We start from the raw sequence: 23,139 nt of genomic DNA, 5'->3' as shown, positions 1-23,139 counted from the left end.
GGAAGTGTTGCTAGAACGCGGTTGATGGAGTCGTACTCGCAACGATTCAGATTGCGGTAGATTTCGATCTATGCACTGAATGACGGTGCCTCCTTATGACGAGATGATGTATATACTTCTCGCTCCTTGTTGGTTACCCCAAGTGGAAGGTTGAGATGTAGTTAGCAGCAAGTTTTCCCTTACACGGAGAGTGTAAGGTTATCGAACCAGGAGGACTCCTAGGATCAACAAGTAGGTGTCCGCTGTCCTGGCTAGCAAAAGACATGGACCCGCACACACACAAATAACTTTTCTCCAAACGAGTACAGAGAGGTTGTCAATATCTCCGGCCTTGTAGTTTGCAAAGGATCAAAACACAAGCGAGAATAGTAATAGTGATTGCAACAGAAAAATAAATGAAAGCAGTAAATGATGGAGGTGTAAGCAATGGTGGTGATATGGACCGGAGTCACATGATGTTCACTAGTGATGTCTCTCTCCCAAAAGATGATAATCAACTATGCTTGGGTAAACAAACTACAGTTGGGCAATTGACAGAATTATGAGCGCACCGCAATGCTAATTATGCTACTTGATAGTTAGAGGTTCAACAGTAATGGGCAGTACGCCAAGACAAGTAGACCGTTTATTCATCAGCACCTACTTACTAATCATCCACCTTGAGATATCTATCCACAACATCTCGCTGGTATTAAGTTGCTAGCCCCACCCAGAGTGTAAACTCACAGCAACGGACAACTTCATTAACGAACTATGCGTAAGGTAAACAATCCTTGCAACCGAGGTCACAAGCACCGTTGTTTTCTCCCTGGTGGCAACAACACATCCCCTAGTCTCATGTTTCTGTCACTCAAACTAGACATCGAGGGGCACGAACCCACAATCACGCATAACGCTCCCTCTTGGAGTTACAATCTACTACTCGGCCAAAGCAATAAATAGCAATGGAGAACATGCATGAATCACTAAGGAACATAATATAAAAGGATAATCAAATATATAACTCATAAAAATCTGAACATAATCTCATAACCCATCGGATCCCAACAAACCGAGCATGGCAATAGCAAGAGAATTACATAGATGCCTTGATCATGTAGGGCATCTCACAAGGACTAATCATGGAAGCACAAGATTGGAGAGAATACATCACATAGCTACTGATCATGGACTCATGGTCCAAGGAGGACTACTCACGGCAGGTCCGGGAAGCGTCCATGGTGGTGGATAAGCTCCCGGAGGTCAATCCTCCCTTCGGCACGGTGCCGTGAAGGGGTCTTCTGGCGCTCCCGATCTCGGAAGCGCTGCGGTGGTGGAACGATGGAGACATTTGCAATTCTGGATATGATCGAAGGGTTTCCTCTCGGAGAGGTAAATATAGGCCGAAGGAGAGCACCGGAGGGCGTGGGACCCACCCAGGCGGCCTGTGGGCGCGGCCAGGGGGTAGGCCGCGCTGGGAGGTCGCCTGGACGGCCCCTGGCCCCCCTCTGGCCCATCTTCGGTGATCTGGAAGCTTCTGGTATGCTAAATTTTTTTATATTTTTCTCGGGATTTTTGGGGCTCCGGAAAATTTGGTAAAATCCCCTGCAAAATAGACATCAGCAGACAGAAACTGGCACTAGGTGCACTGATTTAGTAGGTTATACCAAATATGTGTAAAATGATATAAAAGTGTAGCAAAACATATAACAATGTCACCCAAAAGATCATGGAACAAGCAGAAATTATAGATACGTTTGGGACATATCACCTCCGCGTTCAACACACGTACAGCCCGGTGACATCTCCTCCTTCTTGATCTAGCAAGGAGAGAGGCGAAGTTTAGGGAGAGCTCCGGCATCACGACGGCGTGGTGGTGGTGGAGCTATGTGGTTCTCCGACAGGGCTTCGCCAAGCGGTGCGGAGGAGGAAGAAGAGAGAGGTAGGGCTGCGCCGTGGGAGAGAGATAATTGTTTCTCAAAAATCCCAAAACCTCAAGTATATATAGGAGGAGGGAGACGGAAGGCTGTCTTGGCCCCTCCTCAAAGGAGGAGAGGTTCGGCCGAGATAAGGGAGGAATCCACCTCCCACAAGAGAGGTGGATCTCTTCCATTTAAATCTCATTTAGTCTTATCTCCTTATCCCTATCCGCATGGGCCTTTAAGGAAGGCCTTGGCCAGCCCAATAAGGGCTGGTCCACCTCCTATAACAGCCCATTAAGTCCTTTGGTCGTCACACCCCTCCCGGGGGTCCTGTGGCACCCTCCCGGCACTCCCAGTACACTACCGATGAGCCCAAAACTTTTCCGATGACCAAAACAGGACTTCCTATATATCAATTTTTACCTCCGGACCATTCCAGAGCTCCGCGTGACATCTGGGATCTCACCCATGATTTTGAAAAACCTTCGGTAACCACATACTATTCCCTTTACAACTCTAGCCTCATCGAACCTTAAGTGTGTAGACCCTACGGGTTCGGGACACATGCAATCATGACCGAGACATCTCTCCGGCCAATAACCAACAACGGGGTCTGGATATCCATGTCGGTTCCCACATGTTCCACGATGATATCATCAGATGAACCACGATGTCGGGGATTCAATCAACCCCGTATGCAATTCCCATTGTCTACCGGTATTATACTTGCCCGAGATTCGATTGTCTGTATCCCTATACCTTGTTAAATCTTGTTACTCGCATGTCTCTTTACTCGTTCCGTAACACATCATCCCGTGGCTAAATCCTTAGTCACGCTGAGCTCAATATGATGACGAATTACCGAGTGGGCCCAGAGATACCTCTCTGTCACACGGAGTGACAAATCCCAGTCTCGATTCATACAACCCAACAAACACTTTCGGAGATACCCGTAGAGCACCTTTATAATCACCCAGTTATGTTGTGATGTTTGATATACCCAAAGCACTCCTATGGTATCCGGGAGTTGCACAATCTCATGGTCTAAGGAAATGATACTTGACATTAGAAAAGCTTTAGCACACGAACAACATGATCTAGAGCTACGCTTAGGATTGGGTCTTGTCCATCACATCATTCCCCAATTATGTGATCCCCTTATCAACGACATCCAATGTCCATGATCAGGAAACCATGATCATCTATTGATCAACGAGCTAGCCAACTAGAGACCCACTAGGGACACATTGTGATCTATATATCACACATGTATTATGGTTTCCGTTAATACAATTATAGAATGAATAATAAACAATTATCATGAACTAGGAAATATAATAACAATCACTTTATTATTGCCTCTAGGGCATATTTCCAACAAGTCTTCAGGGTAGACTTCCAAACCCTCAAAACTTGGTTTCCCGGCGATCCACAATTCACTGTTGGATGCTCTAGACCATGGCGCCTAACCGTCCGGAGGATGCACAGTTCTCAAAGGTAACAACCGCTGGTTCCACACAGGAACAATCTTTTAAGTGATGCTCAATCACTTTGGGGTATTTGGGTTTTGTGTTGGGTGTTTGGGGGTTTTCCTCACTGATGATTTTCTCTCGAAGTCTTCGAGGATTGTGTTGCTCTCAAATGACAAGTGTTAGTTTCTCTCATGAAGGAGCCAACCAACTAGTGGTTATGGGTGGTGGCTATTTATAGCCAGGGAGCAATCCCGACATGAATTGACATTAATGCCCCAATGATATGACTGTTAGGTGGATAAGGCTAGGGACAGCTCGCGCGTAGCACAGCAACAGTCGAAACCTTTCAACTGTGAACGTCCTCATTTCACTCATGTTCCTTACATGTAGGTGATTTGCATTGGCAAAGACCTAACTCCTTAGTTAGAGAAAATTCTTTAGAGACCAACATATCTTCGTCTCTGTCACTAAAATTTTTGACTAAGCTGTTGAAGATTTCCAAAGGCTTCATCCGAAGGGTTTGAATGTGTAGGCCTTGAAATGAGAATCACTTGGAAACTTTTCCTTAGTTTTACCTCGACTCCATTTAACAGTAAGGTGGTCCTATGACACAGAATACAGAAAATGAAACTATGAAAATGAAGTCTTCACACTTCAGAGTCTTCACATCGATTTCCTCACGGACACACCAATTTCCTCACTTTCAAAGTCTTTAGAGTAAATACCAAAGTCTTCACTCGAAGACATACATTTTTAGGGGTCGATATTCTTCGAATAACTCAAACTCCTCACAACTTATAGAGCATGTGTACACTCACAAACATACCAGTCTCTTAACCTATAAGTCTTCAATACACGATAATCACTAAGGGGCATTAGATGCACTTACACTAGTCCCCGTATGAAGTGAGGGCATGGAGACCACTCTTTCGCCTGCCTTGGAGTGGGCACCACCGGGCCTTCCTCCGGCGCACGGTGAGCAATATCCGACGAAAGATAGCCGACGTCCTTCAGCTCTCGGATGTCTTGGTCGGAGATGCATGAGACCTCCGAGTTTCCGTGAGAAGCTCATACGGCCATGGCTGGTTTTGGGGGAGGACAGCTAGGAGAGGATGGAAAGAGAAATGGATATGTGTGCTTGGAAGCTAGAATGGGAGGGGTCAAGTCTGGAATGCATGTGGTGGTTGTGTGGATCTTTTCCTTTTTATGGGGGGGGCACAAGGCCAAGGGTTCCTGTTTATTACACTACAGGCCCGGCCACTTCCCGAAATGACCGCTCCGGTGAACGCGTGTGGGATTGCCTAGACAATTACCCGTATCCCCTTAAATGCGGTGCACGATCCACACGTTGAAAAGACGCGCCCGTGAAAAAGCGGCCTCGAACCGCGAATTGAGTTTTTGGCATAACTCGCTATTGCGATCTTTCGTCAGAAAGGTTGTCAGATGAGGAACTGCTCACACTCGGGCCTTTTGACCTTCTGATTAAGCAGTACCTGTAAAGGTGTGACGCCACCAAATGACCAAGTTTAAACTAGTCGAGCATGAAGGGAACTCACCTTGCAAGCCGATTACTCTGGATACAAGGAGCTCCCAAAGACCATGTACATCGGTGTTGGATGCAAGTTCGGGGGCTAATGAGGGAGTCCTGGACTAAGGGGTCCTCGGATGGTCGGCCCATCTCTTAGAGGCCGGCCATATGGGCCATATTAATGAAGACCGGACTACATGACGACTTCGTATTCAAGAAGGAAAGCTCTAAAGACTGGCGTGTCATCCAAGTTGAGTAGGCTAGTTCGGCTCATCTATCCCCAACTGGAGGCCAATTGTATGTAACCCTAGGCCCCCTGGTGTCTATATAAACCAGAGGTTTTCATCCGCATAGGCAAGTTGATACATCTAGGGTTTTAGCTCACATGATCTCGAGGTAGATCAACTTTGTAATCCTCATACACCATCAATATAATCAAGGAGGACATAGGGTTTTACCTCCTCAAGAGGACCCGAACCTGGGTAAATAATATCTCCTTCGTCCCCTGCAACCCATCGATTTAAGGTCCATAGTTCGGGACCCCCTACCCAAGATCCCCCGATTTTGACACCGACACCCTCATCCATTGTTGGATGCTCAACAAAGATTGCCCCAAGTTCAAAGATCAATATGATGCTCTAAAGAAGTATGGAGGGCTGGCAACTATGGTTGGGCATGAATATGGAGTGAACAGGCCTAGGGTCAACACTCAACACCAACTCAAAGGTGGACGAGAAGCGTGACAAGACATAGTTTGCCTTGCAAGAAACTTTACAAGGCATGATGATCCAAAAGGAAGCAAGGGGCTGTTGGAAATATGCCCTAGAGGCAATAATAAAATAGTTATTATTATATTTCCTGTTTCAAGATAATTGTTTATTATCCATGCTATAGTTGTATTGAATGGAAACATAAATGCATGTGTGGATATACAGACAAAACAATGTCCCTAGTGAGCCTCTAGTTGACTAGCTTGTTGATCAAGGATGGTTAAGGTTTCCTAGCTAGTTAAGGTTTCCTAGCCATATACAAGTGTTGTCACTTGATAACGGGATCATATTATTCGGAGAATGATGTGATGGACAAGACCCAAACTATAAACGTAGCATATGATCGTGTCATTTTGTTGCTACTGTTTTCTGTATGTCAAGTATACATTCCTATGACCATGAGATCATGTAACTCACTGACACCGGAAGAATGCATTGTGTGTATCAAATGTCACAATGTTACCGAGTGACTATAAAGGTGCTCTATAGGTATCTCCGAAGGTGTCCGTTGAGTTAGCATGGATCAAGACTGGGATTTGTCACTCCGTGTGACGGAGAGGTATCTTGGGGCCCACTTGGTAATACAACATCACAAACAAGCCTTGTAAGCAATGTGACTAAAGAGTTAACCACGGGATCTTGTATTACGAAACGAGTAAAGAGACTTGCCGGTAACGAGATTGAAATAGGTATGTCGATACCGACGATCGAATCTCGGGCAAGTAACATACTGAAGGACAAAGGGAATGATATATGGGATTATGTGAATCCTTGACATAGAGGTTCAACCCATAAGATCTTCGTAGAATATGTAGGATCCAATATGTACTTCCAGGTACCACTATTGGATATTGATCGAAGAGTGTCTCGGTCATGTCTACATAGTGCTCGAACCCGCAGGGTCTGCACACTTAAGGATCGGTGATGTTTTAGGTATAGTTAATTATTGATGTTGGTAATCGAATGTTGTTCAGAGTCCTGGATGAGATCCTGGACATCACTAGTTTCTCCGAAATGGTCCGAAAACGAAGATTGATATATAGGATTGTTGCATTTGGCTTCCGGAAAGATTTCAGGCATTGTCTGTAAAGTACCGGGAGTGACGAATGGGTTCCACGGTTTTACCGGGTGGGGCCATCCACCCGGGAGAGAACCAAATAGGCCCATGGGTGGCGCATCAGCCCTTAGTGGGCTGGTGAGGCCAGCCCAATAGGGCTATTTCGGCCAAGGCAAAAAAGGAAGGAAAAAAAGAAGGAGGTGGACAAGATAGGAAGGAGTCCTCCACCAAACCGAATTGGAGGAGGACTCCTCCCTCCTTGCCTCGGTCGAAGCCTCCTCCTTGGAGTAGGAAGCAAGCCACCCTCCCCTTGGTTCAACCTATATATAGTGGAGGGTTTTAGGGTTTTTGCACCTCAAGCCTTTGTGCAACCCTCTCTCCGTCCACTACTTCATGACACCTCGTAGCTAGATCGGTATGGCACGACGAAGCCCTACTGGAGTAGCTCCACCATCATCACCGCCACACCGTCATGTTGCCGGAGAATTCAGCTACCTCTTCGTCTCTCTTGCTGGATCAAGAAAGCGGAGATCATCATCGAGCTATACGTGTGCTGAACGCGGAGGTGTCGTCCGTTCGGCGCTAGATCGGGACGGATCATGGAACGGCAGCGATTTGAATCGCGGAAGACGTTCCACTACATCAACCACGTTTATTAATGCTTTACACTTAGCGATCTACAAGGGTATGTAGATCCAATCTCCCTCTCGTAGATGATCATCACCATGATAGGTCTTCGTGTGCGTAGGAATTTTTTTGTTTCCCATGCAACGTTCCCAGTAGTGGCATCATGAGCTCGGTTCATGTGTAGATGATATCTCGAGTAGAACACAAAATAGTTTGTGGGCGTTGATGCTCAATTTGCAGCCCTCCTTAGTCTTTTCTTGATTCAACGGTATTGTTGGATTGAATCGGCCCGGACCAGTATTACTCGTACGATTATGAGAGACCATTTTCATCGACTAACATGCAACTTGTTGCATAAAGATGCCTGGCGGGTGCCTAATTCTTCAACTTTAGTTGAATCGGATTTGACCGAGGCGGTCCTTGGAGAAGGTTAAATAGCAATTTGCATATCACCGTCACAGCTTTGCGTAAGTAAGATGCAATCATACTAGATACCCATAGCAGCCACTTAAAACATGCAACAACAAATTAGAGGATGTCTAACTTGTTTTTGCAGGGTATGCATGTGATGTGATATGGCCAAAGACATGATATGATATATTGAATCTTTGAGATGATCATGTTGTAATAGTTAAATATCGACTTCACGTTGATGCTACGGCAACCGACAGGAGCCATAGGGTTGTCTTTAATTATTTTGCACTTGCATATGCTCTTGCTACATTGCTAGGCAGTAGCTTTAGTAGTAACAACATAGATAGCGCGACAACCTCGACGGCAGCACAATGATGGAGATCATGGGTGGCGCCGGTGACGATGGAGGTCATGCCGGTGCTTCGGTGATGGAGATCAAGAAGCACAAGTTCATGGCCATATCATGTCACTTATGATGTGCATGTGATGTTAATCCTTTTATGCACCTTATTTTGCTTAGAACGACGGTAGCATTATAAGGTGATCCCTCACTAAAATTTCAACATAAAATTGTGTTCTCCCCGACTGTGCACTCTTGCGACAGTTCGTCGTTTCGAGACACCACGTGATGATCGGGTGTGATAGACTCAATGTTCACATGCAACAGGTGCAAAACAGTTACACGCGCGGAACACACGGGTCAAACTTGACGAGCCTAGCATGTACAGACATGGCCTCGGAACACAAGAGATCGAAAGGTTGAGCATGAATCATATAATTGATATGATCAACATGGAGATGTTTACCACTGAAACTATACTCAACTCACGTGATGATCGGACTTGAGTTAGTGAATTTGGATCATGCGACACTCGAATGACTAGAGGGATGTTAATTTGAGTGGGAGTTTATTAGTAATATGATTAACTAAACTCAATTGTCTTGAACATAGTCTAAGTAATCTTTGCAAAATTTTGTGTTGTAGATCAATGGCTCGCGCAGTAGCAACACTGAATTTTAATACGTTCCTAGAGAAAGCTAAGCTAAAAGATGATGGAAGCAACTTTATTGACTGGCTCGAAATCTGAGGCTTCTCCTCACAGCTGACCAAAAGCAATATGTGCTTGATGCTGCGCTAGGTGATGCACCACCCGCTACGGCGACCCAAGATGTTTTGAACGCTTGGCAAGCGCGTAAGGATGACTACTCACTAGTTCAATGTGCAGTTTTGTATGCCTTAGAACCGGGACTTGAAAGACGTTTTGAACGTCTTGGAGCATATGAGATGTTCCAGGAGTTGAAGTTTATCTTTGAGAAGAATGCCCGGATCGAGAGGTATGAGACCTCCGATAAGTTTTATGCTTGCAAAATGCAGGAGAATTTGTCTGTCACTGAATACGTGCTCAGAATGTCTGGGTACTCTAACCGTTGATACGTCCCAAACGTATCTATAATTTCTGCTTGTTCCATGATCTTTTGGGTGACATTGTTATATGTTTTGCTACACTTTTATATCATTTTACACATATTTGGACTAACCTACTAACTCAGTGCAATAAGTGCCAGTTTCTGTCTGCTGATGTCTATTTTGCAGGGGCTTTTACCCAATTTTCCGTAGCCCAAAAAATCCCAAGAAAAATATGTAAAAAGTCAGCGTAACGGAAGCTTACAGATCACCGAAGATGGGCCAGAGGGGGGCCAGGGGCCGTCCAGGCGACCTCCTGGCGCAGCCTACCCCCTAGCCGTGCCCACAGGCCTCCTGGGTGGGTCCCACCTCCTCCGGTGCCCTCCTTGTGCCTATATTTACCTCTTCGTGAGGAAACCCTTCGAGGATATCCAGAATCACGAATTTCTCCATCGTTCCGCCGCCGCAGCGCTACCGAGATAGGGAGCACTAGAAGACCCCTTCCCGGCACCCTGCTGGAGGGAGAATTGACCTCCGGGAGCTTTTCCAACGCCATGGACACTTCCCATACCTGCTGTCAGTAGTCCTCCTTGGACCATGACTCCACGACCAGTAGCTATGTGATGTCTTCTCTATAATCTTGTGCTTCAATGGTTAGTCCTTGTGAGCTACCCTACATGATCAAGACATCTATGTAATTCTCTTGCTATTGACATGCTCAGTTTGTTGGGATCCGATGGATTATGAGATTATGTTTAGATTGTTATGAGTTATATATTTGATTATCTTTTATATTATGTTCCTTAGTGGTTCATGCATGTTCTTCATTGCTATTTATTGCTTTGGCAGAGTAGTAGATTGTAACTCCAAGAGGGAGCGTTATGCATGATTGTGGGTTCATGCCCCTCGATGTCTAGCTTGAGTGACAGAAACATGAGACTAGGGGATGTGTTGTTGCCACCAGGGAGAAAACAACTGTGCTTGTGACCACGGTTGCAAGGATTGTTTATCTTACGCATAGTTCGTTAATGCAGTTGTCCATTGCTTTGAGTTTACACTTTGGGTGGTGCTCGCAACCTAATACCAGCGAGATGTTCTGGATAGATATCTCAAGGTGGATGATTAGTAAGTAGATGCTGATGAATAAACGGTCTACTTGTCTTGGCGTACTGCCCATTACCATTGAACCTCTAACTATCAAGTAGCATAATTAGCATTGTGGTGCGTTCATAATTCTAACAATTGCCCAACTGTAATTTGTTTACCCAAGCATAGTTTTTTATCATCTTTTGGGAGAAAGACATCACTAGTGAACATCATGTGACTCCGGTCCATATCATCATCATTGTTTACACCTCCACCATTTACCGTTTTCATTTACTTTTCCGTTACAATCACTATTACTATTCCCGCTTGTGTTTTGCTCATTTGCAAACTACAAGGACGGAGAGATTGACAACCTCTCTGTACTCGTTGGGAGAAAATTTATTTGTTGTGTGTATAGGTACATGCCTTCTGCTAGCGCCATGGTGGGATACACCTACTTGTTGATCCTAGGAGTCCTCCTGGTTCGATAAACCTTACAGTCTTCATGTAAGGGAAAACTTGTTGCTGACTACATCTCAACCTTCCACTTGGGGTAACCAACGAGGTGCGAGAAGTATATACATCATCACATCATCAAGCAAAGTTTTTTGGCGCCGTTGTCGGGGACTTCAGTCTTCAAGATAGGGGAGTTGCACACTATCCTTTACCTTTGCTTTTTAGTCTTGCTAGTTTTATTTCTAGTTTTTGCTTTAGAGTGTTATACCAAAAACAACAACAAAATTATTTGCTTTGTTCTTGCTTGTTGCTTCTACTATGGGTTCCACCGAAAACACTAAGTTGTGGGACTTCACTAGTCACAACAACAATGACTTTATCCGCACTCCTATTGCTGCTCCCTCCAGTGAGGCTACATCCTATGAGATTAAACCTGCTTTACTGAACCTAGTTATGAAAGATCAATTTTCCGGTGCTGGAGATGATGCTGATTTGCACTCGAATAATTTTGTTGAGATTTGTGACATGCAAAAATATAAAGAAGTAGATGGTGATATCGTTAAACTTAAGCTTTTTCCTTTTTCCTTGAGAGGAGGAGCTAAACTGTGGCTTCAATCTTTGCCTAGGAATAGCATAGATTCTTGGGATCTTGCAAAGATGCTTTTATAGGGAAGTATTACCCGCCTGCTAAGATTATCCAATTAAGAAGTAACATTATGAATTTTAGGCAATTGGACAATGAACATGTTGCTCAAGCTTAGGAACGTATGAAATCTCTTGTTAAGAATTGCCCTACACATGGTTTGACTACTTGGATGGTTATCCAAACTTTCTATGCAGGATTGAACTTTACCTCGCGGAATCTGTTAGACTCGGCCGCGGAAGGAACCTTTATGTCAACTACACTTGGTGCTTCCACAAAGCTATTGGATGAGATAATGGTAAATTATTCTCAATGGCACACCGAGAGAGCTCCAACAGGTAGGAGGGTAAACTTTGTTGAGGAGATTTCCTCCCTTAATGATAAGGTTGACATGATCATGACTTTACTCACTAAGCAAGCTCCTATTGATCCTCATGATGTTCCTTTAAATTCTTTGGTTGATCAAGAAAGAGAGCAAGTTGATGTTAATTTTATATTTAGGAACAACTTTAATAATAATGCCTATAGGAGTAATTTTGGTAGCAATCCTAGACCGTTTCCATCCAACAACTATGGGAACAACAACAATTATCCTAGCACCAAAAACTCCACTTCTGAATTAGAGAGCATGCTTAAAGACTTTATCACTTCTCAAAAAGCCTTCAATAAGAATGTAGAAGAGAAACTAGAAAAATTAGATAGTCTCTCTTTGAAGGTAGACAACATAGCTCATGATGTAGAGATGCTTAAAATTATAACTTCCCCACTTGAGGAAAGGAACACCACACCAACCAATGCTATCCAAGTCCAAATTAATGAGAACATAAGAATGCTAGCCAAACTTAAGGATAGATGGGCTAGAGAAAAAGAAGAGGAAGAGAGAATTAAGAGTCGTCCTACACACACTACCCTTGCTACTATACAAGTTGTTGAGGATCTCAAAACTTTTAGCACCCATCGCACTCCTAGTCCCATTGGACCTATTAATGATGATGTTAATACCTCAACTATAGGACAAGAAGGTCCTTTGAATTTATAGATTACCAAAAGAATGAGCTTAGATGACATCACTACCACTTTAATTAATGGTAGTAATCTTGATTTTGACAATTGTAGTCTTTCCGAAGTGATCATCTTTTTTGCAAAGAATGGCTAAAGACCCCCACACTAGTGAACTTAATATTGCCTTCACCCAGCATATTACCAATGCTCGTATCAAAGCTAGGGAGGAGAAGCTCAAGCTAGGGACTTCTATTCCTAGGAAACTAGAATATGGTTGGGATCCTATGGTCAAAATTAAATTGAATAATATCTCATGCTTTGCTTTATGTGATGTTGGAGCTAGTGCTTCCGTTATGCCCAAAAGAATGTATGATATGCTTAATTTGAAACCTTATGATCAATGTTCTTTTGGTGTTTGTCTTATTGATTCTTCCATAAAGAAACCATTAGGGATAATCGATGATGTGATTATTATTGTCAATGATAATTATGTGCCCGTTCGTTTTCTTATTATGGACATTGAGTGTGATGCCTCATGTCCAATTATTTTGGGACGTCCTTTTCTCCGCACCGTTGGTGCTATAATTGACATGAAAGAGGGGACCATTAAATTTCAATTTCTCCTTAAAAATGAAATGGAACACTTAAGATTAAGTTACCTTATGAGTCTGTTACTCGGGCAAGTTATTCTTATGGAGTTGATAATACTTGATCTTCTAGCATTATGCCTAGCTCAAAGGCATAAAAGAAAGCGCTTGTTGGGAGGCAACCCAATTTGTTTTTACTTTCCGTTTTAGTGGTCTTTATGCTTGTTACAACTGTAGCAACATCATTGTATCTTTATTTTTAAGCTTTGTGCCAAGTTATAGCCTCTAATTGCAAGAAAGTTCAAAAATTGTGACATGTTGTCTAGAAAAGATTTTGTCTGCCTGACGGAACAATTCGCCAAAAATCACCAGATCATATTTTTGATCTGATTTTTTTACAGCATGCTATATATAATTGCATTTCTGGCGTATGTTCTTAGTTTTTTGATTTGAGTTGTAGAAGTGCCACAAATAAATTATTTACTACCTGTTGTTCTGTTTTCACAGATTCTACCCTGTTTTGCATTTTCATTGTTTTGCAGATCCTAAGCTTACTTTTTATTTGCAAAATACTTTTGGAAATCATGAGAAACAGTATATATTCATGAAATCTTTATTTCTAGTAGGGAATATATTATTTTATTAAGTGCACTAACCACTCTAATCAGCTTACGATGAGTTTCGTATGAAGGGAGTTTTCAAGTATGCGATGGGAGATGATGAAGGAAGATACATGAGTGTCAAGCGCTCAAGCTTGGATATTCCCCCATGCACCCCAAGAAATATTCAAGGAGACTCAAGGTCTAAGCTTGGGATGCACCCGTGCATCCCTTTCTCTATCAACAATCATTAGTTCGTCCATCTCCATGCTATATTTTTATCACTTCATATGTTATGTGCTATGCTTGGAGCGTCCCGCTCTTTAATTTTTAGTTTGTTTTAGTTTTGCTTGCTGTTCATAACAAGTCGGAACCTAGCCTACCTTTTTTGGGAGAGAAACACGCTCCATTCCACTCTACAACACAACATAGGTTTTCATGCTTATCTCTTTTTGTGTGTTCTTTATCTTTTCATAGCTATTGTCATGCTTAGCTCTTAGTTTTCATGCCTACCTTTGTAAGAGCTTTTATTTAGGTTGCTTTTGGAACTATATTGAGTTATCATGATTATCTTGTCTACAGAGTTGGCTCGTTGCACTGAGTTATGTGTCTTGCATGAGTAGGTAATTAAGATTGCTATTTAAGTATAGTAGTAACTTGCAATAGTTTTGAGGTACTGATACGTCTCCAACGTATCTCTAATTTTTGATGGTTTCATGCTATTATCCTGTCAAACTTTGGATGTTTTGTACGCCTTTTATATCTTTTTTGGGACTAACCTATTAACTCAGTGCCAAGTGCCAGTTCTTGTTTTTCCGTGTTTTTGACCCTTTTCAGAGGAGGATTTTAAACGGAGTCCAAACGAAATAAAACTTCCGAAAAGATTTTTTTCCGAAACATAAGAAGATCGGGAAGCTTGAGAACCAAGGCAGGGGGCCACCACGGACCCCACAAGCCCCCTAGCCGCGGCCAGGGGGGCCCGCGCCTCCCAGGCTTGTGGGCCCCCTGGGCCACCTCTGCCCTAGGTATTTCGCCTATAAATTCCCATAAATTCCACAAAAAATCAAGAGATCATCGAAAGTACTTTTCCGCCGCCACAAGCTTCTGTCTCCGCAAGATCCCATCTGGGGTACGTTCTGGTGCCCTGCCGGAGGGGGGATTCGGATACGGAGAGCTTCTTCATCAACACCATGACCTCCCCGATGATGCGTGAGTAGTTCACCATAGACCTACGGGTCCATAGCTAGTAGCTAGATGGCTTCTTCTCTCTCTTGGATCTTCAATACAAAGTTCTCCATGATCTTCATGGAGATCTATCCGATGTAATCTTCTTTTGTGGTGTGTTTGTCGAGATCCGATGAATTGTGGATTTATGATCAGATTATCTATGAATCTTATTTGAGTTTCTTCTGATCTCTCTTATGCATGATTTCATATCCTTGTAATTCTCTGGGTTTTGTTTGTCCAGCTTGATCTATGATTCTTTCAATGGGAGAAGTGCTTGGTTTTGGGTTCATACCATGCGGTGACCTCACCCAGTGACAGAAGGGGTAGCGAGGCATGCATCGTGTTGTTGCCATCAAGGATAAAAAGATGGGGTTTTCATCATTGGTTTGAGTTCATCCCTCTACAGTCATCTTGCTTAAGGCGTTACTCTGTTCATCATGAACTCGATACACTAGAATGCATGCTGGATAGCGGTCGATGTGTGGAGTAATAGTAGTAGATGCATAAAGTATCGGTCTACTTGTCTCGGACGTGATGCCTATATGTATGATCATTGCCTTAGATATCGTCATGACTTTGCGCGGTTCTGTCAATTGCTCGACAGTAATTTGTTCACCCACCGTAATATTTGCTATTTTGAGAGAAGCCTCTAGTGAACACTATGGCCCCCGGGTCTACTCCACACCATATTTTCAGCCTTACACTTTTTCTTCATTGCACTTTCCGCCTTCAGATCTCACTTTGCAATCAATCTTGAAGGGATTGACAACCCCTTTATAGCGTTGGGTGCAAGCTCTTTTGTGTTTGTGCAGGTACTCTGGACTTGACGAGATTCTCCTACTGGATTGATACCTTGGTTCTCAAACTGAGGGAAATACTTACTGCTCCTGTGCTGCATCACCCTTTCCTCTTCAAGGGAAAAACCAACGCAAGCAAGTCTCCGTCAACGTGTCAATTTATGGCGCTTTTGTTTGAGAAGTAGCAGAAGGATTTCTGGCACCGTTGCCGGGGAGGATCAAGTCAAGAACTCATCCAAGTAAGTGTCGCAAACTCATCTCTTGCATTTACCTTTTTTGCCTCTCGTTTTCCTCTCCCCCACTTCTGAAAAACAAAAATTTACAAAAAAATATTTGCCTTTTTCGTTCGCCCTTTTCTCTCGCTTGCTTTCTATTCGCTTGTCTGCCTGCTAAGACATGTATGTCCCAACCAAGGGATTTTGATGCTCACTATGCGAGGTTGGAAGACATTGAAACTAGTGTTAAAGGCTTCATGTCTACATAGTTTTATTATAACAGTTACTTCTATAGGGGACTGAAGGAGAAAATTTTGTTTTTGGCCTTTATGAATAAAGAAGTTGATGATATGGCTAAAGAATTCCTTGCGGTAAATTCTCAGTTTGCTCGTCCTGAAAAGTTGGTAGGCCAGATTTCTGATAAGCAGGCTACCTTAGTCAATAAAATGGCCGCTAAACCTGAAACTCGTGATCCGAATCACGAAGATCTTAAAGTGCTTGGTGTGACTCCGATTGAATCTTTGTTTTCTTGTGTCAAACCTAATGATGATGGGGCTGGATATGAATCCACGTTGGTTGAAAAACGCCCCAATGATTCGGAATCCATCTATCTTGATGCTAAAAGCATTAAAAGTAAAGTAGAAGATATTAAAACTTTGAGTAGTAATGAAATTACTACTTTGGATTTCAAGGGATTCAATTATGATAGTTGCTCCTTGATTGGATGCATTTCCTTGATGCAATCCATGCTAAACTCTCCACACGCTTATAGCCAAAACAAGGCCTTTATCGATCATATCGTCGAAGCTATGATAAAATCTCTTGAAGAGAAACTTGAATTGGAAGTCTCTATCCCTAGAAAGATTCATGATGAGTGGGAACCTACTATCAAAATCAAAATCAAAAACTATGAATGTAATGCTTTGTGTGATTTGGGTGCTAGTGTTTCCGCGATTCCAAAGTCTTTATGTGATGTTCTGGGTTTTAATGAGATTGAGGAGTGTTCTCTTAATTTGCATCTTGCGGATTCTACTCTCAAGAAACCCATGGGAAGGATCAATGATGTTCTTATCATTGCAAATAGGAACTATGTACCCATGGATTTCATGGTGCTTGACATTGATTGCAATCCTACATGCCCTATCATTCTTGGTAGACCTTTCCTAAGGACTATCGGTGCTATCATCGATATGAAGGAAGGGAATATTAGATTTCAATTTCCTTTAAAAATGGCATCGAGAATTTTCCTAGAAAGAAAATAAGATTGCCTTATGAATCCATGATGAGGGCTACTTATGGTTTGAGCACCAAAGACGACGATACGTGATTCTATCGCTTTATGCCTAGCTAAGGGCGTTAAACAATAGCGCTTGTTGGGAGGAAACCCAATGAATTTATCTTTTTATTTTCTGTTTTGTTGCGTCCACACTATCATAATTCTGTTTTGATTGTGTCTTTTATGTTTCTTTTTGTGTTTGAACCAAGCAAAACCTTTATGACTAGTCTTGGTGATGGTTGTTTGATCCTGCTGGAAAAAGACAAAAACTTTTCGCTCACGATATTATTTTTCATTTTTATTCAGAAAGAGTTTTTGAGTTGATTCTTTTTTCTGCTGGTTTATATGCCCTTTTACCAGGCATTCGTAATGTTTCAGAATTTTTGAGGTACCAGAAGTTAACGGAGTATACATATTGCTACAGACTCGTCTGTTTTTGACAGATTCTGTTTTTGTTGAGTTGGTTGCTTGTTTTGATGAAACTATGGATAGTATCGGGGGGTACAAGCCATGGAAAAGTGAGAATACAGTAATCTAACACCAATATAAATAGAAATCAAGATAGCTACAGTACCTAAAGAGGTGGTAGTTTGTTTTCTTGTGCTAATGTTATCACGAGTTTCTGTTTAAGTTTTGTGTTGTGAAGTTTTCAAGTTTTGGGTGATGTTCTCATGGACAAAGATATAAGGAGTGGAAAGAGCTCAAGCTTGGGGATGCCCAAGGCATCCCAAGCCAAATTCAAGGACACCAAAAAGCTTAAGCTTGGGGATGCCCCGGGAAGGCATCCCCTCTTTCGTCTTCAATCCATCGGTAACGTTACTTGGAGCTATATTTTTATTCACCACATGATATGTGTTTTCCTTGGAGCGTCTTGTATCGTAGGAGTATTTTCTTTTCGTTATGTCACAATCATCCTTGCTGCACACCTTTTGAGAGAGACATGCACTCATCGTGATTTTGCTAGAATGCTCATCGTGCTTCACTTATATATTTTGAGCTAGATAATTTTGCTCTATGTGCTTCACTTAGATCTTTTAGAGCACGGCGGTGCATAATTTGGGAGTTGGCTTGTGCTATGAAAGTAGTCCCAAAGGTGATAGGTACCCAAAGAGTATACAAAAACTTCCATCTTCATGTGCATTGAGTAGAAAGAGAAGTTTTGATTCCTCTCAATTAGTTTTGAGACGTGGATTTGGTAATATTAAGAGTTATGTTAGTAGGGTGTTGTCAATCTAGAAATACTTGTGTTGAAGTTAGTGATTCCCGTAGCTTGCACGTATGGTGAACCTCTATGTTAGGAAGTCGGAGCATAATTCATTTATTGATTGTCATCCTTTGTGTTGCGGTCGGGATCGCGGGATGGTTAACACCTACCAACCCTTCCCCTAGGAGTATGCGTTTAGCACTTTGTTTCGATTACTAATAAAAACTTTCGCAACAAGTATGTGAGTTATTCATGACTAATGTGAGTCCATGGCATAGATTCACTTTCACCTTCCACCATTGCTAGCCTCTCTAGTGTCGCGCAATTCTCGCCGGTGCACAAACCCACCATATGCCTTCCTCAAAACAGCCACCATACCTACCTACTATGGCATTTTCATAACCATTCCGAGATATATTGCCATGCAATTCCCACCGTTCCGTCTCATGACTTATACCGTTACTCCTATATTGCCATTGCATGATCGTAAGATAGCTAGCAAGATGTTTCAACGTCATACGCCAAGCTAGATCTTTGCACATCCCGGTACACTGCCGGAGGCATTTCCTATAGAGTCATCATCGTTCTGAGTTTGAGCTGTGAGTAAATAAAAGTGTGATGATCATCATTATTAGATCATTGTCCCATGTGAGGAAATAAAATAAAAAAGAGGCCAAAGAGCCCAAATAAAAATAAAATAAAATAAGAGGCTCAAGAGCCCAAATAAAAAAAGAGAAAAAGAGAGAAGGGACAATGCTACTATCTTTTTCCACACTTGTGCTTCATTATAGCACCATGTTCTTCATGATTGAGAGCCTCTCGTTTCGTCACCACCATATGCTAGTGGGAATCTGCATTATATAACTTGGCTTGTATATTCCAATGATGGGCTTCCTCAAAATTGCCCTAGGTCTTCGTGAGCAAGCAAGTTGGATGCACACCCACTAGTTCTCCTTTTGAGCTTTCAAATACCTATAGCTCTAGTGCATCCTTTGTATGGCAATCCCTACTCATTCACATTGATATCTATTAATGGGCATCTCCATAGCCCTTTAATACGACAAGTTAATGTGACCATCTCCTCCTTTTTTGTCTCACAACCACCACCACACTCTATTCAACCTATAGTGTTATATCCATGGCTCACGCTCATGTATTGCGTGAGAGTTGTAAAAGGTTTGAGAAAGTAAGAGTGCGAAAACAATTACTTGGCCAATACGGGGTTCTGCATGATTTAAATTAGTTGTGTGGGGATGATGGAGCATAGCCACACTATATGATATTGTAGGGATAAATTTCTTTGGCCTTGTTATTTTGAAAGTTCATGATTACCTTGCTAGTTTGCTTGAAGTATTAATGTTTTCATGTCAATAGCAAACTATTGTTTTGAATCTTACTGATCTGAACATTCATGTCACACGAAAGAAGTTGCAAAGGACAACTATGCTAGGTAGCATTCCACATCAAAAATTCAGTCTTTATCACTTCCCTACTCGAGGATGAGCAGGAGTTAAGCTTGGGGATGCTTGATACATCTCCAACGTATCTATAATTTTTGATGGTTTCATGCTATTATCCTGTCAAACTTTGGATGTTTTGTATGCCTTTTATATATTTTTTGGGACTAACCTATTCACTCAGTGCCAAGTGCCAGTTCCTGTTTTTCCGTGTTTTTGACCCTTTTCAGAGGAGGATTTTAAACGGAGTCCAAACGGAATAAAACTTCTGAAAAGATTTTTTCCGAAACAGAAGAAGACCAGAAAGCTTGAGAACCAAGGGAGGGGGGCACCAGGGACTCCCCCAAGCCCCCTAGCCGTAGCCAGGGGGCCCGCGCCTCCCAGGCTTGTGGGCTCCCTGGGCCACCTCTGCCCTAGGTCTATCGCCTATAAATTCCCATAAATTCCAGAAAAAATCAGGAGATCATCGAAAGTACTTTTCCGCCCCCGCAAGCTTCTGTCTCCGCAAGATCCCATCTGGGGCATGTTCTGGTGCCCTGCCGGAGGGGGGATTCGGATACGGAGGGCTTCTTCATCAACACCATGACCTCTCCGATGATGCGTGAGTAGTTCAGCATAGACCTATGGGTCCATAGCTAGTATCTAGATGGCTTCTTCTCTCTCTTGGATCTTCAATACAAAGTTCTCCATGATCTTCATGGAGATCTATCCGATGTAATCTTCTTTTGCGGTGTGTTTGTCGAGATCCGATGAATTGTGGATTTATGATCAGATTATCTATGAATCTTATTTGAGTTTCTTCTAATCTCTCTTATGCATGATTTCATATCCTTGTAATTCTCTTCGAGTTGTCGGTTTTGTTTGGCCAGCTTGATCTATGATTCTTGCAATGGGAGAAGTGCTTGGTTTTGGGTTCATACCGTGCGGTGACCTCACCCAGTGACAGAAGGGGTAGCGAGGCACGCATCGTGTTGTTGCCATCAAGGGTAAAAAGATGGGGTTTTCATCATTGGTTTGAGTTTACCCTCTACATCATGTCATCTTGCTTAAGGCATTACTCTGTTCGTCATGAACTCAATACACTAGATGCATGCTGGATAGCGGTCGATGTGTGGAGTAATAGTAGTAGATGCAGAAAGTATCGGTCTACTTGTCTCGGACGTGATGCCTATATGTATGATCATTGCCTTAGATATCGTCATGACTTTGCGCGGTTCTATCAATTGCTCGACAGTAGTTTCTTCACCCACCGTAATATTTGCTATTTTGAGGGAAGCCTCTAGTGAACACTATGGCCCCCGGGTCTACTCCAGACCATATTTTCAGCGTTCCACTTTTTCTTCGTTGCACTTTCCGCCTTCGGATCTCACTTTGCAATCAATCTTGAAGGAATTGACAACCCCTTATAGCGTTGGGTGCAAGCTCTTTTGTGTTTGTGCAGGTACTCTAGACTTGACGAGATTCTCCTACTGGATTGATACCTTGCTTCTCAAACTGAGGGAAATACTTACTGCTCGTGTGCTGCATCACCCTTTCCTCTTCAATGGAAAAAACCAACGCAAGCAAGTCTCTGTCAACGTGTCAATTTCTGGCGTTGTTGTTTGAGAAGTAGCAGGTACTGATTTGAGTAATGTTTGGACTATTGGTGCCAAGAGCTTGTGCCTATTAGTGATAGGTGTCATATTTTGGGAAATCCGTGTGTTTTTCAAAAACTAAAAATTAGTTGAGAACTCTAGCTACTAAATTGATCGCTAACTTCTGGAGGGGTTGGAATATATAGAGTACCCTCACGTTATCATGGGTTGAGGATGCGCAAGGATAACCAAACCCCCAAACACTCCTCCTCGGGGTACTTGTCTCTTTGTGAATTTCCTGACTAGATAGAGAGTTACCGATAATAAGTGTATGAGTTCTTCAGACTAACGTGAGTATTCAATTGTTGGCACTTCCACCATCCATATTTTGCTAGCCTCTTCGGTACCGTGCGTTGCCCTTTCTCACATTGAGAGTTGGTGCAAACTCCGACGGTGCGTAAAACCCATGACATGATACACTCTGTCATACATAAGCCTCATTATATCTTTCCTCAAAACAGCCACCATACCTACCTATTAAGGCATTTCCATAGCCTTTCCGAGATACATTGCCATGCAACATCCACCATCTCATGACTTGATATTCATGTCATACATGCTTTTGCTTGATCGCAAAGCCGCATGCTAGTTGGGCATTGCCCTTATTATTGCTACATGAGGCGCTAGTATCATTGCATATCCTGCTACATTGGCAGATGCATACATTTGCATACATCATGATAGTTTTCACGTGGCTTTATGTTGAGTACTTCTTCTAAAGTGTGATGATCTTCTTTTTATTCATGTAAAACATAGAGTGTTGCTCTTAAGTGAGGGAAGGATCCCAAAGAGGACAAAACAAAAGATCCCAAAGAGGACAAATGAGAGATAAATAGAAAGAGCCAAAGAGGCCACAAAAAAGAGAAAAAAAGAAATGAAAAGAGAGAAGGGGCAACATCACTATTCCATTTGAAGATCCACACTCGTACCCCATTGTTATATTTGTACTACATAGAGATTATCATTCATGCATAACTATGTGGGGTCCCTTACACTATAGAACTTGGTTTGCATATTCCAATGATGAGCCTCCCCAAATGAACTCTAGGTCTTCATGAGCAAACAAGTTGGATGAACCCCCACTAGTTCCATTGAAGATCTTACCTTAGCTCATATGTGCATCCATTACATGGAAATCCCTACTCCTCACATCATATCTATCATTTGGCTTTCTCTCACCTATGGTCGTCCTCATTGATGTGAGCCTTTCACACCTTTTTGTCTTCCTTCCCCATCATTATTCTATTTGCCATCCTAAGTGCCAACATATATTTCTTACGCTCATCCATTGCATGAGTGCTCAAAGTCGAAAGGGAGAGGATCATTTTGACTTGTGCCTGACTAGTGGTCTCGGGATGAGTAAAAATAAGATTCCGAAGGAGACCAAGTGTGAAATTTTAGTAGATTGAGTTCTCAATTAAAAAATATCTTTTTATAATCTCAACCCATCTCCCACTTCTTGCACGCAAACACCATTTGGAGACATTCGAGTCACGGACAGCGAGAGCTCTTGCACCTTTATGTTCTTACTTTACTAATTTCAATACTAGATATAGACTCTTGCTTGTTATTGTCATGACTTGAATTGCATATCTTACTTGATTTACTTTGAAGTTCTTATATGTGTGTTAGCATATCACCACAGAAATTATTGTGTTATCATTTATCTACTCGAGGACGAGCAGAAATTAAGCTTGGGGATGTTGACACGTCCCAAATGTATCTATAATTTATGCTTGTTCCATGATCTTTTGGGTGACATTGTTATATGTTTTGCTACAC

Source organism: Hordeum vulgare, chromosome 1H (genome assembly GCF_904849725.1).
Source record: "Hordeum vulgare subsp. vulgare chromosome 1H, MorexV3_pseudomolecules_assembly, whole genome shotgun sequence".
Taxonomy (NCBI): domain Eukaryota; kingdom Viridiplantae; phylum Streptophyta; class Magnoliopsida; order Poales; family Poaceae; genus Hordeum; species Hordeum vulgare.
This window is presented reverse-complemented; position numbering follows the sequence as displayed.